The following is a 12,691-nucleotide window of genomic DNA, read 5'->3' as shown; positions in this document are numbered from 1 at the left end:
AGCAATTATTAAATGATCCCAACTGGCCCCAATTAAGACACATGGCTCACAGGCCTCAAAATCCAATAAAGTGCCAAACCCTGTCTTTCACACATATATCTCCTTTTATCTTGCTTTATTTTCTTAAAGCCAACTAAGCTCATGTTAGCAAGAAGAACTGAACTACAATAATTTGTAGATTATTTCATGATACAATGCATCACTTTACATTCACCGACATTCTATAGTAGGGACAACACATTCAAAATCATAAATTTGAAACCTCTCTCTAATTCAATTCACTTATCTTTAATGATCTTCACTGTGCTGCATATGACCTACATATGCTCACTTGTAAAATACTACTGACAACAAGCAGTGACTAGAGGAACATATTAAATATCCATGGCCTGAGTTATGCACTGTTTACAATTCTTCTTATAGATCTCTTCTGTAAGCATTTCCACTTAGTTGTCACCTCTCCACTGCAGAAATTCAAAGAAATATGATGCTTTTAAATTCTGAGATTAACCTTTTTTGCCTTTAATTTCTGATCTAATTTTTCCACACATGTTCAGTGATAATCTGTGAAGAAATATTCCCACGATTTCACATAAAGGCAGGTAGCCTCAGGATTTGGAACTCATTGATTGTGTTGTACTCCAGGGAAATAGCGGAATTAAAACCACCCTCATGAGACTGAAGTAGCTTTCATACACATCTGGCTCTTCTTCTAAACTTTAACACCTGCTTGGAAATTTAACCCCCATCTTTTCTCTGAAGACCATATGGGATAGATTTATCTAATGCCATTTAGTTTAGGTCAAAGCTGAGCTGTATAGTGTTCCGTTAAATTAATTGCAATGTAATTGATACTGTTTGACACAGTTTTATGACCAGGGTGCTCTCTTGCTTTTAAAATGTATAAGATTTCATATTTCTGCACATTCACCCAAAGTATAGCTTTGAGTAAAATCATTAAACAAGAGTACACTTTTTTTGTCTCAGTATTTCCAAAGAATCATTGTATAAAATACGATAAGGTGTCCAAGTATCGTCAAAAGATTAAGTTCCAAATAAAAAATGCAGCAACTTCCATTGTGGTTATGTTTTTCAGAAATTCCTTAATTTATCTTCTGAACATACGTAAACATGATTCTCCTTAATATAAAAAAGATAGACACTAATTTTCAGTGCAAAATTTTCTTTACTAACAAGAAGATATGCAAGTTAATGTAAAACAATTAGACACATCTCCTGTTGAGCTTGGAAATACATGTGGGGTTTTTTGGGGTAAAAATTTAATAAATTAAAGTGAAGCCAACCACTTCTCAAGTAAAATACTTTCGTTTTTTTTTTAACTTGCAAATATTACATTTCAGAATTCCTAATTCTCTGGCTTCAAAAAGAAGGCAGCATTTTTGCTTCTGGAAATGCTATATGACACCAGTAAACTTGAATGCAATAAAGCTGAGACAGAATTTGTAAAAAGGCATTAAGAATTCTGAATATTAAAAAATATTTCAGTATAATGTTAACTATTTCTCATTATATTCCAATAGTCCCATACAAGACATTAATTTTATCTCTTTTGCTAAAACAGCAAACCCTGTAACAAATTTAGTGCGAAGAGCTGAAAATATCCTGTGGAAAAAACTCAGTACAGAGATCAGATCAACCCCAATCTGATGCTGGCATTACTCAGCACTGCAGTGACGTGCCGATGTTTGTAGTGGTTTAAGGAGCCAGTGGGGGCTGGAAACTCTACATACTCAACTCCAACATGATTGCAATTGAACCTCATCAAAGTAAGAGCTCATAATTTGTCACAGAAAACAGCCAATTAACATATGTTAGAAAAAAGCTCCCATAAAGATAATATATGATTAACGATCCAATGCAGCTGTCATAAATCAAGTCTGCATTTTAAAAAGAAGTATAAGCCTGGGTTTCTGAATGTTTACATCGACAATGGAGACTGTATTTTAAAAAAGCTATAAAGACGCAGCCCCTAGTAATAGTGTGTCCTCCAGGTTTGGAGTTAGAGTTCTGAGACATCCAGTGCTGGTTGCAGTTCTGGCGGTTCTGCTATAAATAGTCATGACCCTTGTCAAAATACAATGACTAGTTTGTTTTAGTGCTGTTTTAAAATGCAGACTTTCGCTGTGAAAGGTGAGGTGGCCTTGATTGATTGAGGTGGCCTTTGCTGTCAATACAGTCCTCTGAAAACACAGCATCTCCTTATTGCTACCAAAAATGCTTTGTAAAGATGTGCATTGTAGCCCAAGTGCCAGCACTGTAATCCTGGATATCCAAATACATGGCCCTGAGTGAAATCAGCCAATTCTGTTATTTCATGTTTACGCTGCTGAAAATGAAATCTGAATGCTGCCAGCAACCATAATTTTTATGAGAAGAGAAGGATTTAAAATAGTTCACCCATATATATGTATGGAAAGTAAAACTTGTTGCTTTATTAAGACAGAACAGTGACTGTGATGCCTAATCTGAACAACTGTCTTTACTCCTTGTATGTTGCACAGCAATATTTTAATTCTTGAAACACTGCATAATAAGCTGCTGGCTTTTTACAAAGCATTTTTCTTCCTGCAATTATTTAGGATCCCATATGGCTACAAGTAAGCTCTGAAGTTACTTGAATAATACCTTTTTTGTATGTGTGAGAATATATAAGAGTGTCTGTGTCTTGACATGGTGTTGTAAAAGGAAGTACTTCTTCTTTTCTGTTTGAAAGAGATCCAAAAACCCCAAGGTTTTGAAACTCAGTAGTCTGACTGGACATCAGTCAATGTATTTTTAAAAATGCTTAACTCCTATTCAGTCATACATGGTTAAAAATGAACAAATTTTAGTTGGTGCTAACAAAAAATAATGTAATGGTAATAGCAGAATTAAAGTGAAATGCAAGGGTTTTTGAGGCCCCTTTCTCACCTTTAAAATCCCTCAAAGATTCAGGAATGTTGTTTCCATTTATCTTACAGGCTGGAGTTTCTGTCAGCAGCACAAAGTTAATTCTCTTAAACCAGAATTTATTCTATTGTTACTGAAATGTCTGGCCACTACAAAGCCAAGGATTCACAATCCCTGAGTTGGCAAAGATTTTGAATGCGTTAAAACTTAGCTTGCTGAGAAGTCAAAAGGAAAATCTAAGTAGGAAAAGCTACTCATGTGAGCAAAACTGTTTAAAAATATCAAAAGCACTGATATTTCTGAGCCATTTACATAGAGCAAAAATTGATAATATTGACATTCCTCACTATGTTAAATTATGACAAAAAATAATCATTATGAATTACTGGCCCTTTTAAAAAAACATCGTGAATAATATTACAGTTATACTGCTATTTTTTTTTCCTCAGGAGCGTGTTCATTGATTCCCAAGCAATCAGTAACATTTTTGATTAAGATCTCAGAAACAGCTGAAAATCCCAAGGCTTCTCTACTACTGAAAATTCATGACTTTTACTGTCCCCAACTAATGACAGTAAACTATGCAGCCTCAAGCAAAAGAGATTAATTTCAATTTCGCAATGAACAGAAAAATAGACTGGACAAAATACATTCCGTATCTAGTAAATTGTTATGTCTGTAACAGAAAATTCACTTTTGGCCCCAGAGAGAGTTCAAGGTGAATAATAATATTTCAAGTGCAAAACAGGCAGTACTTTACAAATGATAAAATAAACAAGAGTCAGATGAGAACTGTATATTTTTTCTTATACTTTTTTACAGTAAAACCAAATTACGGATAAGACAGATTCAAGGTTAGTATGTCTTCTGTATAATAAATCTGCTTTAAAATATTCTGCTAACAGTAAGAGCAGACAAGTACTTAATTGTGTCAGAGGGACTTCCTAGGTTGTAAACTTAATTTTTCTCTCTTTGTAGGTAATAGGAAGATAATTTTACAACTAGATCATACATAAATGACCAGTAAGTATCAGTGCACTGCTATTAAACAGCATATTTTCAAGAAAATGTATTAAATTGTGGTTTATTTATATCCAGATAAGAAATCTCCAATATTTTCTTTTTTACATTAGATTTAACAAATTATGCATGATGAAATACTATAAGTACATTCTTACTGTTATCTACCCATGTTGTGTCACAAAAGTGGACACTACCTGAGTCAGAAATGGCTTCTACTAAATGGAAATATCAAAAACATGCCATAAACTAATTCAAGATGTTTTCACAATTATTTAAAAAATTCAGAATGGTTGCAAACAGAGTTAATGAAAATAATATCTCACTTCGTGATTGTTTCTGTGCATATGAAATTCTATCAGAATCTTTCTATTGATTTTTACAAGCTGAGACTCGGAAAAAAAGTTGAGAAATACTGTATTGAATGTACAAGACCACTTTAATATCAAAGCTGCAGACTCTAAATGGCCTTAACCCACCAATCTCTATGCCATTATCCCATTTAAATAAATAATAAAAAAAAAAGCTGCTGCTTTCCAATATCTCCAATAAGTCCACTGGTTGGCTCTGGAGAGGAGAGATGAGTTGCCATGATGTAGAAGGCTCTAAATCCTCACAGATTACAGGAGTTTTACACAGTAACAAAGCATCACAAAAGTTAAACACAAAACCTTCAAATAGAAATATTCTTCTTCTTCATCATCATCATCATCCTCTTACTCTCCACATGCCATATTAATACAAAGGTTCTACTTCTGCTACTTAGAGATGAATACTGAAGAGGCCAAGGCTCCATTCTGCAATATTGCATGAAACAACTATAAAATACTTTGAATGTGTTCAAGAACAAGTTAGGACTTTTAACAATTACAGCTTTTGCTGCTAAAATTCCTAAATTACTGAGAATTTGGAGATAAAATTACTGGGATACTTTGGATACTGTCATGTAATTTTAATCATTTAACATTTTCCCAGACCACCTCATGGATTTACTGTTCAACATTAGCACCCTGGGGCAAGAACTAGGTGATTTATTTCCCATGGTAGAAGATCTCGTTTCTCAGTTGCCATTTTTTTTCTTGGCTCTAATAGGTGGCAGCAAATCTCTTGCTGGTTATAACTTTAGTGTGGATTTGGGGCTGTTTTTTCAGGTTGAAGTCTTTAGTTTTGTAATTTTTTTTTGTTTGCTGTCTGTTATCCTTTGATGCCAGGATCCCAGATAATTTGTTCCAGTTCACAAAGAAGTTTCTTCAGATGAGAATCATGCATTAGTAAGTCTGTAGCTCCTGCTGAAACCTCTTGCAGGGATAAATAGAGTTGGTAGCAAATCTATATGAGGTTGTTTCTGGAAACCCTACTGCTGCATGACTCTGTAGAAATAACCACTGACAAGACATATGCAAGAATTTATGGTATGAACTCAGGTGTGTACAGACCGGTAGTTGTCATTACTGTATAATATCTTGTCTGCTGAAAAAGCACGGAAACATGACAATGTGCATTCTTTTGCAAATTTGGTTAAGCCACTGCATCAACCATTTCCCTTCATCAGTCAAAAATACACTGGTCATGAAGTACAGTGTAATGTCCGTGGTGGGCTGGTTTTAGAGGGATATAAACGACAAAGTTTTAAAAGCACAACTCACTCTGCTCAGCCTGGCTTATCTGATAAAAAAGCAGAAGACCAGCAAGAACAGGGAGTCTGACTCTACCTGGAACAGACTGTAAGGGTACTTTCAAAATTAAACAGGCGTTGCAACTTCCACAGACAAAGCACATTCTGCATCGAGACAGATATGCACACAGGAGAGGAGCAATTGCTTGTGTCCTAAACCCTAAGTCACAGCCATGCTCTGCTGCCATGTAAGAGGGTGAGATTAGATGTTCATCTTTTTAAGACTTGTCAACCTGAATCAAAGAGGTGTGAAATACTCTTAAACTGTGTATGGTCACCCCGATTAATGGAAAAGACACTTCTTCAAGTTGCTACAGTCATGCCAGCATGTGCTGTGATCCTGTTGACTCTCACAAACTAATCAGGGTCAATCAGGGTCAGATTTATGTATTGCGCATTCTTTAGGACAAGGACAGTATCTTCGTAAAAACTCCAATAGTACAAAGAATAACAGGTTAAATAATGGGACTAAAGACTCCAAACCTGTACAAGCAATAAAGACATTTCAACCAGTGATGTTTTGAAGGCACTGTGCTAACAGAAAAGAATGTGTTACTAATGAATTACAACCAAGATCCTGGTCATTGGGAATGCTAAAGATACCATATTAATTCTATACCGATTTTCATATGCCTAACACCCTGGCCAAATTCCACCCTGAATAATTGTTCTGTCATACCAATTGTAATGCAGCTGAAGAATGCACTCTTTGCCTTTTGGTGTAGATAGATTTCATAATATTTTGTCCTGTTTGAAGTGTTAACACTTCTCTACAGCTCTCCTGTCAGAGTCAGGCGAACTAACGGTGTTCCTTTCTCATAACTTGCTTTCAGTACGTTGTAGAGGCCTATTTCATATGCAATTAGAGGCCTCTTATATTAATAGCAATTTCAACTTATCTGATGTGAGCAAAGCCTTTCTCTTTTATTTTTCTAGAAAAGTAACACAGAAAAAAAGATGCTTTAAGAACTTACTTTCACATTAATGAAGATTAATGAAGATGTGAACTTTTTGCATTCACCTCCTCCTGAAAATGAAACATTCTGATAAAACTGATTACAGCATGGGGTTTTTGGAAATACCAACTTATGGATGACTATAACAATGCCATGAAAGAAAACAGTGGATTAAACCAAAAGGAATGACAACACCTCATTCTTGTGCACTGTCTGAATAAACCTAGAATTGTCTTTCCAAGGCTGAACTCTGTTCAATTTTGTCAAATACCAACACTGAATTTGAGTAGATTGTTTAGATTGTTTGATGCTTGATACTGGCCGTACTTCCTATGCCTGAAATTTATAGCCTGTAATTAATCAAAGTAGTCTTCCATTTTCCAAGGTACAGGTGGCAGAATTCACTCATACAGAATAATTCATCATTACATTTTGGATTCTGGTTTGCTGTCTAATCTGTATGAGAATGTAGTGATACATTTGCTTATATTTTTATGTTAGTTTTCTTCTCAAATTTTGGCCATCTTTCAAATCCAATGTGTGAAACTTTCTACTTGACAGGGTAAAAATCATTTTGGAATACAGTAAGACCTAAAATTACATGGAACAGGGCTTATTTTGAGTCCGGTCTCACTGAAAGAAAAGTAAGTTGTGAAAAATATGGTACAACATACTCAGTACATTAAGATTGTTAGTAAGAAATCACATGTACTTTGGCCAATATCTGTTGTGAGACTGATTTTTTATAAGTATTATAGACTTGAACCCTTTTTTAAATTCATGATCGATATTAACATAAAATGTCACATTGGTTTTGACTACTGTTGGGCTTCTTACATTTTACTGCAGAAAGCAGGTCCAGCGTCATGGCTGTGGGGTTTGTAGCTTATCTAGGATTACATATCACGCACATTATGAAAGCAAGACGTGTGAAGTGTAAATATGTCTACTGCACAGAAATAGTGGCTCATCTCAGCTGCGCTGTGCACCTGTTGGAGTGTGCAGTGACTTCATTTTTCTTTGTTCATGGAATAATGATTGGTAATAAGTGATTTAGTTCTACATCATTTTTCTCTTCTGTCAGCTATAAAATAATGAAAAAATTCTTAGTTTGCATTTTAGGAGTGAACTGTGTAGTCTCTGTATCTGAAAATCAGATAATACTGTAGCATAACATTTTGCTTGTGCTGTCTTCAGTATGTCTAAGATTTTTAAAGATTAGCACAGCCCTTCAGAAAATACGTTCTACAACTGGAGTGCATTTTTAATCTCTTGCTGCTTTATCTGAGATTATGAAGCAGGTTGATACCTTGATAGTATTACAGCTTTAAGTCTCTGTTCTGACTTTTTGCCTCCACGCACATGTATCTTATTTCCCTTTTGCGGTCCTTAAAAGATAAATTCATTATATAAAATGAAAAGGAAAGGGAAAACGCTTTGAAAATGTGTAATAATGTTCCAACTTTTGCATATATTTTAAGTAAACCTGGAGTTTAAACAAACACTATATGCAATGTCCTGAAGACATGACACTTCCATTAGAATCTAACATACAGAACTTTAAGAAATCAAACAGTTCGGATTTATTCAATCATCTGATTTTCTGGTGTCTTCTATATTAGCATCTGAACTCATGACAGTGCTTATGGCATCCCTTCTTTTATCCTACCTTCTCTGTTTGTATTAGTGCATTTCCTTTGATAAGAGGAAAAGTTCATCATTTTAGTTCATCATAAATAGACTAAAAATATGTCCCTGATGAGATGTTGTTAATTCTAATGCAACATTCCAGCTTTAGATCACTAAGCAACACAATCTGAGCACGTCAAAATTAATGACAGAAAAAGACTTCAGAAGTAACCTTCAGTTATGCACTTCATCAAGTTGCAGTGTACTACAATGAGGACTGAGATTGAATGAGAAATTGAGAATTTAAAGTCCCGGGCAGATGCTAGTTTAAATACATTTGTTCAAGATATGAAGAAATTTTTTTATTTTTTTTGTTAAAGGAATGGATTTTTTTGTGTCTAATATGTTAGAGAAATTCTTAAAATTCATCCTCCCATAAAAATTATTTGTACAATGCTGCCAAGGTCAGGATCTGCCTGGTTTATCAACCACAGACCAGTAAATGCCAGAGAAGCAAGATAAGCTGTCTTTTTCTCCTTTCTGTATGACCTAACAGCCAGTTTCTAACTGCATGCTGAAAAACAGGTAACAGTTTCCCTCAAGTTTGAAATATATTTTGCATCTGACACACTTCTTTCTTAGTTGTATAAATCCATACATATGTAGGGCAGAAATCCCAGAAAAGTGACCAAAGTATCCAAACAAGAGGGAAAAATAATATAAAATATTGTCATTCTTAAAGGATAATTTAAGAATTATCCTCAAATTATAATTTGAGCCATATCAAAGTATCCTTTTTTGAGTGTGAGTGTGAGTGTGAGTTTTCTTCTAGAACAAGGTTGCAACCAGCATTGAAACACATTTTCTATTATTGAATTTAGTAGTTTTACACTTTTGATTTCCAGCAGTGTTCTGGGAAACACTGAAACAGAAGAATGTAATATTTAGCAATGGTCTGTAAAATGTGCTCTGTATCTTTCCCAGTAATTGATCAACATTCTCACTGTGAGCATCAGGTATAGCATGACTAACTAATATGTTAATACTGGTTATTCAAACCCTGAACTGTAACAAAGCTATTTCTGTACTTTGAGTAAAAATAGATTAACACATCTCTTTTACCATTTTTTATTTAGGGAGAACAAATCCCAAGCAAAAGAATGCATGGTATTCCACGCTGCCACAATCAAATTTGCTCATAGGAACCAGTGCTATTAAAAACACTACTTTCTGCTGAGATTGTGGTTCAAGGCCTAATGATTAAGAGTAAGTTACCCTGAAGACTATCCAGTAATAAGGATTTTTAATTTCCCAGATTAATAATACTGCGAATAATACTGTAATTCTTTTAGATTGTTTCAAGAATTATTTGGACTAAAAGGTTCTTTGGCATTGACATCGACCATAATCCATTGGAAGACTACTAAAAATAACAAGCCAAAAAATTTAAAGAAGTCATGAATTTGCTAATCTTACAGAGAAAGGAGTTTGCACTGAATTAAAATTTAGGAAGATGTAAATGTAATGAAGTTAAGGTATGCCTGTCAACTTCTTCCACTTCCTTTTTTTTTCTGAAAATAACTAATTTGTAAAATTTGATGTAAGAAGAAGAAACCACCCACCAACTATTTTTTCCCACTTCAGACTAGCTTTCATTTTGTAGTAATACAGTCTAGAAAACATTCTGAATTGTGATCATTTAAATAGGATTATTTAAGTAACTTGCACCCATGAGATAGTGTAAAATTCAAGGGATTTAAAATCATTTAAGAAGACACTATCACAACAGATAGGTGAAGTCTTAGTGGGCCAGCATTTGATATGATGAAAATTATTGTGAAATTGGTACAACATCCAAAAATAGTAAACTTGAACAAATGCTTAAGTCTTTGTAATACTTTGGCTTGTAGCCCCAAACCTAGCATGAATTTATATGCCTAATTTGAAACACTTCAATCGTTTGTTGAGGGCTGCCGAACTCTCCTTGTAACTAAGATTAATTACATATTTAATGGTTAATATGAATAAAATCACAGATGTTGCTGTATCCTGATGAGTCAAGCAAGCCAATGAGAATCTGAAATCAATGAGTATGTGAGAGATGAAAAACCAAATTCTTCATGCAGTTAATAAACTTTTGATGGATTCATTTTAATATGGTACTGTATTCAGGTGAAAGGGGGCACTATCAGTGCATGGAACAGTATTTAGAGCAACTTGGTAAAAAGTGTCCCAACAAATTCCGCAACTCAATTCAGTTATAGATTATTATTAATTATAAATTATTAGACTGAAATTTCAGACATGGAATAGAAGAAAATAGATTGTCTTGTACAAAGTACTTCATGAATGCCCATGAGCACAGAATCCATTTGACCTCACTTGAAACCATTACCTTTGGCATCTTGCTTCTTCAAGCATAGCCTTTTTACTTTATCATCAATGAGGGTAATTAAGCACCATACTAACATGGCTGTAAACATCTCACCATGATTACACGAACAACAAACAGAAGTAACAAGATAGACAGCAAGACAAGCACACAAGAGGATTCCCTTCCATCTACAGCTTTGTACAGCTGAAGCCTAGTGACTTACAATGCATAATTGGAAGATGAAAGAGACAATTCCTTCAAAAGAAGAGGAATAAAGATTCAATACAAGGTTTAGAAATACATTAAATGTAAAAACAACTTGTGTATTATTTAGTAAGCAATTATGTTGACATACTGATTAAGTTAACACAAAAAAGTTCATGATCCTGACATGAAATGTGAAATGCCCTTAAGAAGTCACTATCCATAACTAAAGCAGTAGTATGCTTACGGAGAAATAAAATTTGAAGGGAAAAAAAGGAAAAAGAAAATCTGACAAAATAACTCCAAGAATTACTGAGACAAACTGGAATACAGTCCTAATAGAAATTACATTGAACAATAAGAAACAGATTAAAAAAATGGCCAAGAATGTATATTTAATTTTAATGTTTTCTGATAAGGATATATGGTTTGAGACAGGTTTCCTGGAGGAGTTCCTTACCTGAAGGCCTATCACAGCAAAGGACATAATTTGCCAACCTAAGATGTGATGCTGAGATTCCTAAAATGTGCTGTGGGGGTGGTGATATCTGTCAAGATGATATTTGTGGAGGAGTTTTTGAAAATAGCCATTTTCTGAACCATTATGGATTTCAAAACCAAGACAGCAAACTTTAAAATCAAACAGCTATTTCATAGCAGATAAAGTAAATGAGTGAAGGTACAAGGCAGAGGATTGTACTTGCTCAAGACAGGATGGGAGTGTGTCATGTCATTCTGAACAGGCTGCAAGTGACAGAGCTGAGCTGCTGGAAGCCTTTCTAGGAGGAAATTACAATAATCCTCTCTATCAAAAGGGCATGTGCTGCTGCTGCTATTAGGTCATCACAGGATAAATAAGGGCACTGTCTGCATCAAGCACACCACTTAACAGACATTTTTCAATCTCATTCACTGTGGAAATCTCCACAGAGAAGAGGAGGATGAACTGGATAAGAAATTTTTACTACAATTTCTTACTGCTCTCAAATCCCCAAATCAGACTGTAGTGATGTGTAAAAAGAGAGAGAAATCACCTAAAGAAATCAAATACATGTTGGCAAGATTTGTGGTTTTGCTGTGGCCAAAGCGGAGATAGCTGACAACACTGCCTATGTGAAAAGAAGAGCTTTATTTGTGGAATCACTTGTGCAAGAGACACCCAGCTCCTTATCGCTCATACTGGGACAAAGTCTTTGATATTTAACATTCCTGCAATAACCACCATGAGCACTCACTTCATGACATGATTTTGTTGTCTGCAAAACTAACCTTGAATGTCAGCATTTTATCATTACTCTGACAGCCTGCACCACAAAATTGTTGGCTTCGTCCAGAATCCCAGAATACTTAATACTTGGAAAGGGCCTCTGGAGATCACCTACTTCAACTCCTTCATGTAAGCAAAAGAATTAGCATTTGGAATATAAAGTAATTGATTTTCTCATGCTTGGGCAAACTAAGATTTTCTTGCATTTACATATGTTGAATTGGTCTACAAACTGAAAAATATGTTGTAAGTAACAGCACACAAACCCCCTTGTGTTGCAAATCACAAAAAACTTATATATAAATAAATATATAAAACTAAAATAATATAAAATAAAATGCCAGGAACTTTGGTATATCAGAATGAATTAAGGTAAAAAATTATTACGTACATTTTAAAAACATTTTTGTAAAAGTGGCATTTTGAAAGCATAACAGATTACTCACATTTTCTGTGAATTATTAGCATTAAAAGTATTAAAATTAGTATTAAATGTATTAAAAATTAAGCACTTACCAGCCCCAAATGAACAGTAATTAACTTTCTTAAAAGAGAAAGCTTATGTGATATATAGTTTATAAAACTTCTGGTAGCATGATTATTAAAAGTAACAGCTTGTACTCCTGTAGCCTGACTGAATTTGAAAGAAAGTTCAA

The 12,691-nt window shown here is 34.4% G+C and overlaps 1 protein-coding gene across 12 annotated transcripts in view; it reads right to left on the bottom strand.

The window, feature by feature from the left end:
* MEF2C (myocyte enhancer factor 2C) overlaps window positions 1-12,691 on the bottom strand; it is a 132,220-nt gene that overhangs the window by 86,194 nt on the left and 33,335 nt on the right. Inside the window, exon 1 of one of the 12 annotated variants that reach the window (XM_066338805.1) lies at window positions 12,038-12,087. The exons of the other annotated variants lie outside the window; for them this stretch is intronic. The gene's annotated coding sequence lies outside the window, so the exon portion shown is untranslated. Of the gene's footprint in view, window positions 1-12,037; window positions 12,088-12,691 lie in introns of those variants that run through there. 12 annotated transcript variants of the gene reach the window in all.

The sequence above is a fragment of the Sylvia atricapilla genome, chromosome Z (genome assembly GCF_009819655.1).
Source record: "Sylvia atricapilla isolate bSylAtr1 chromosome Z, bSylAtr1.pri, whole genome shotgun sequence".
Classification (NCBI taxonomy): domain Eukaryota; kingdom Metazoa; phylum Chordata; class Aves; order Passeriformes; family Sylviidae; genus Sylvia; species Sylvia atricapilla.
This window is presented reverse-complemented; position numbering and strand designations above follow the sequence as displayed.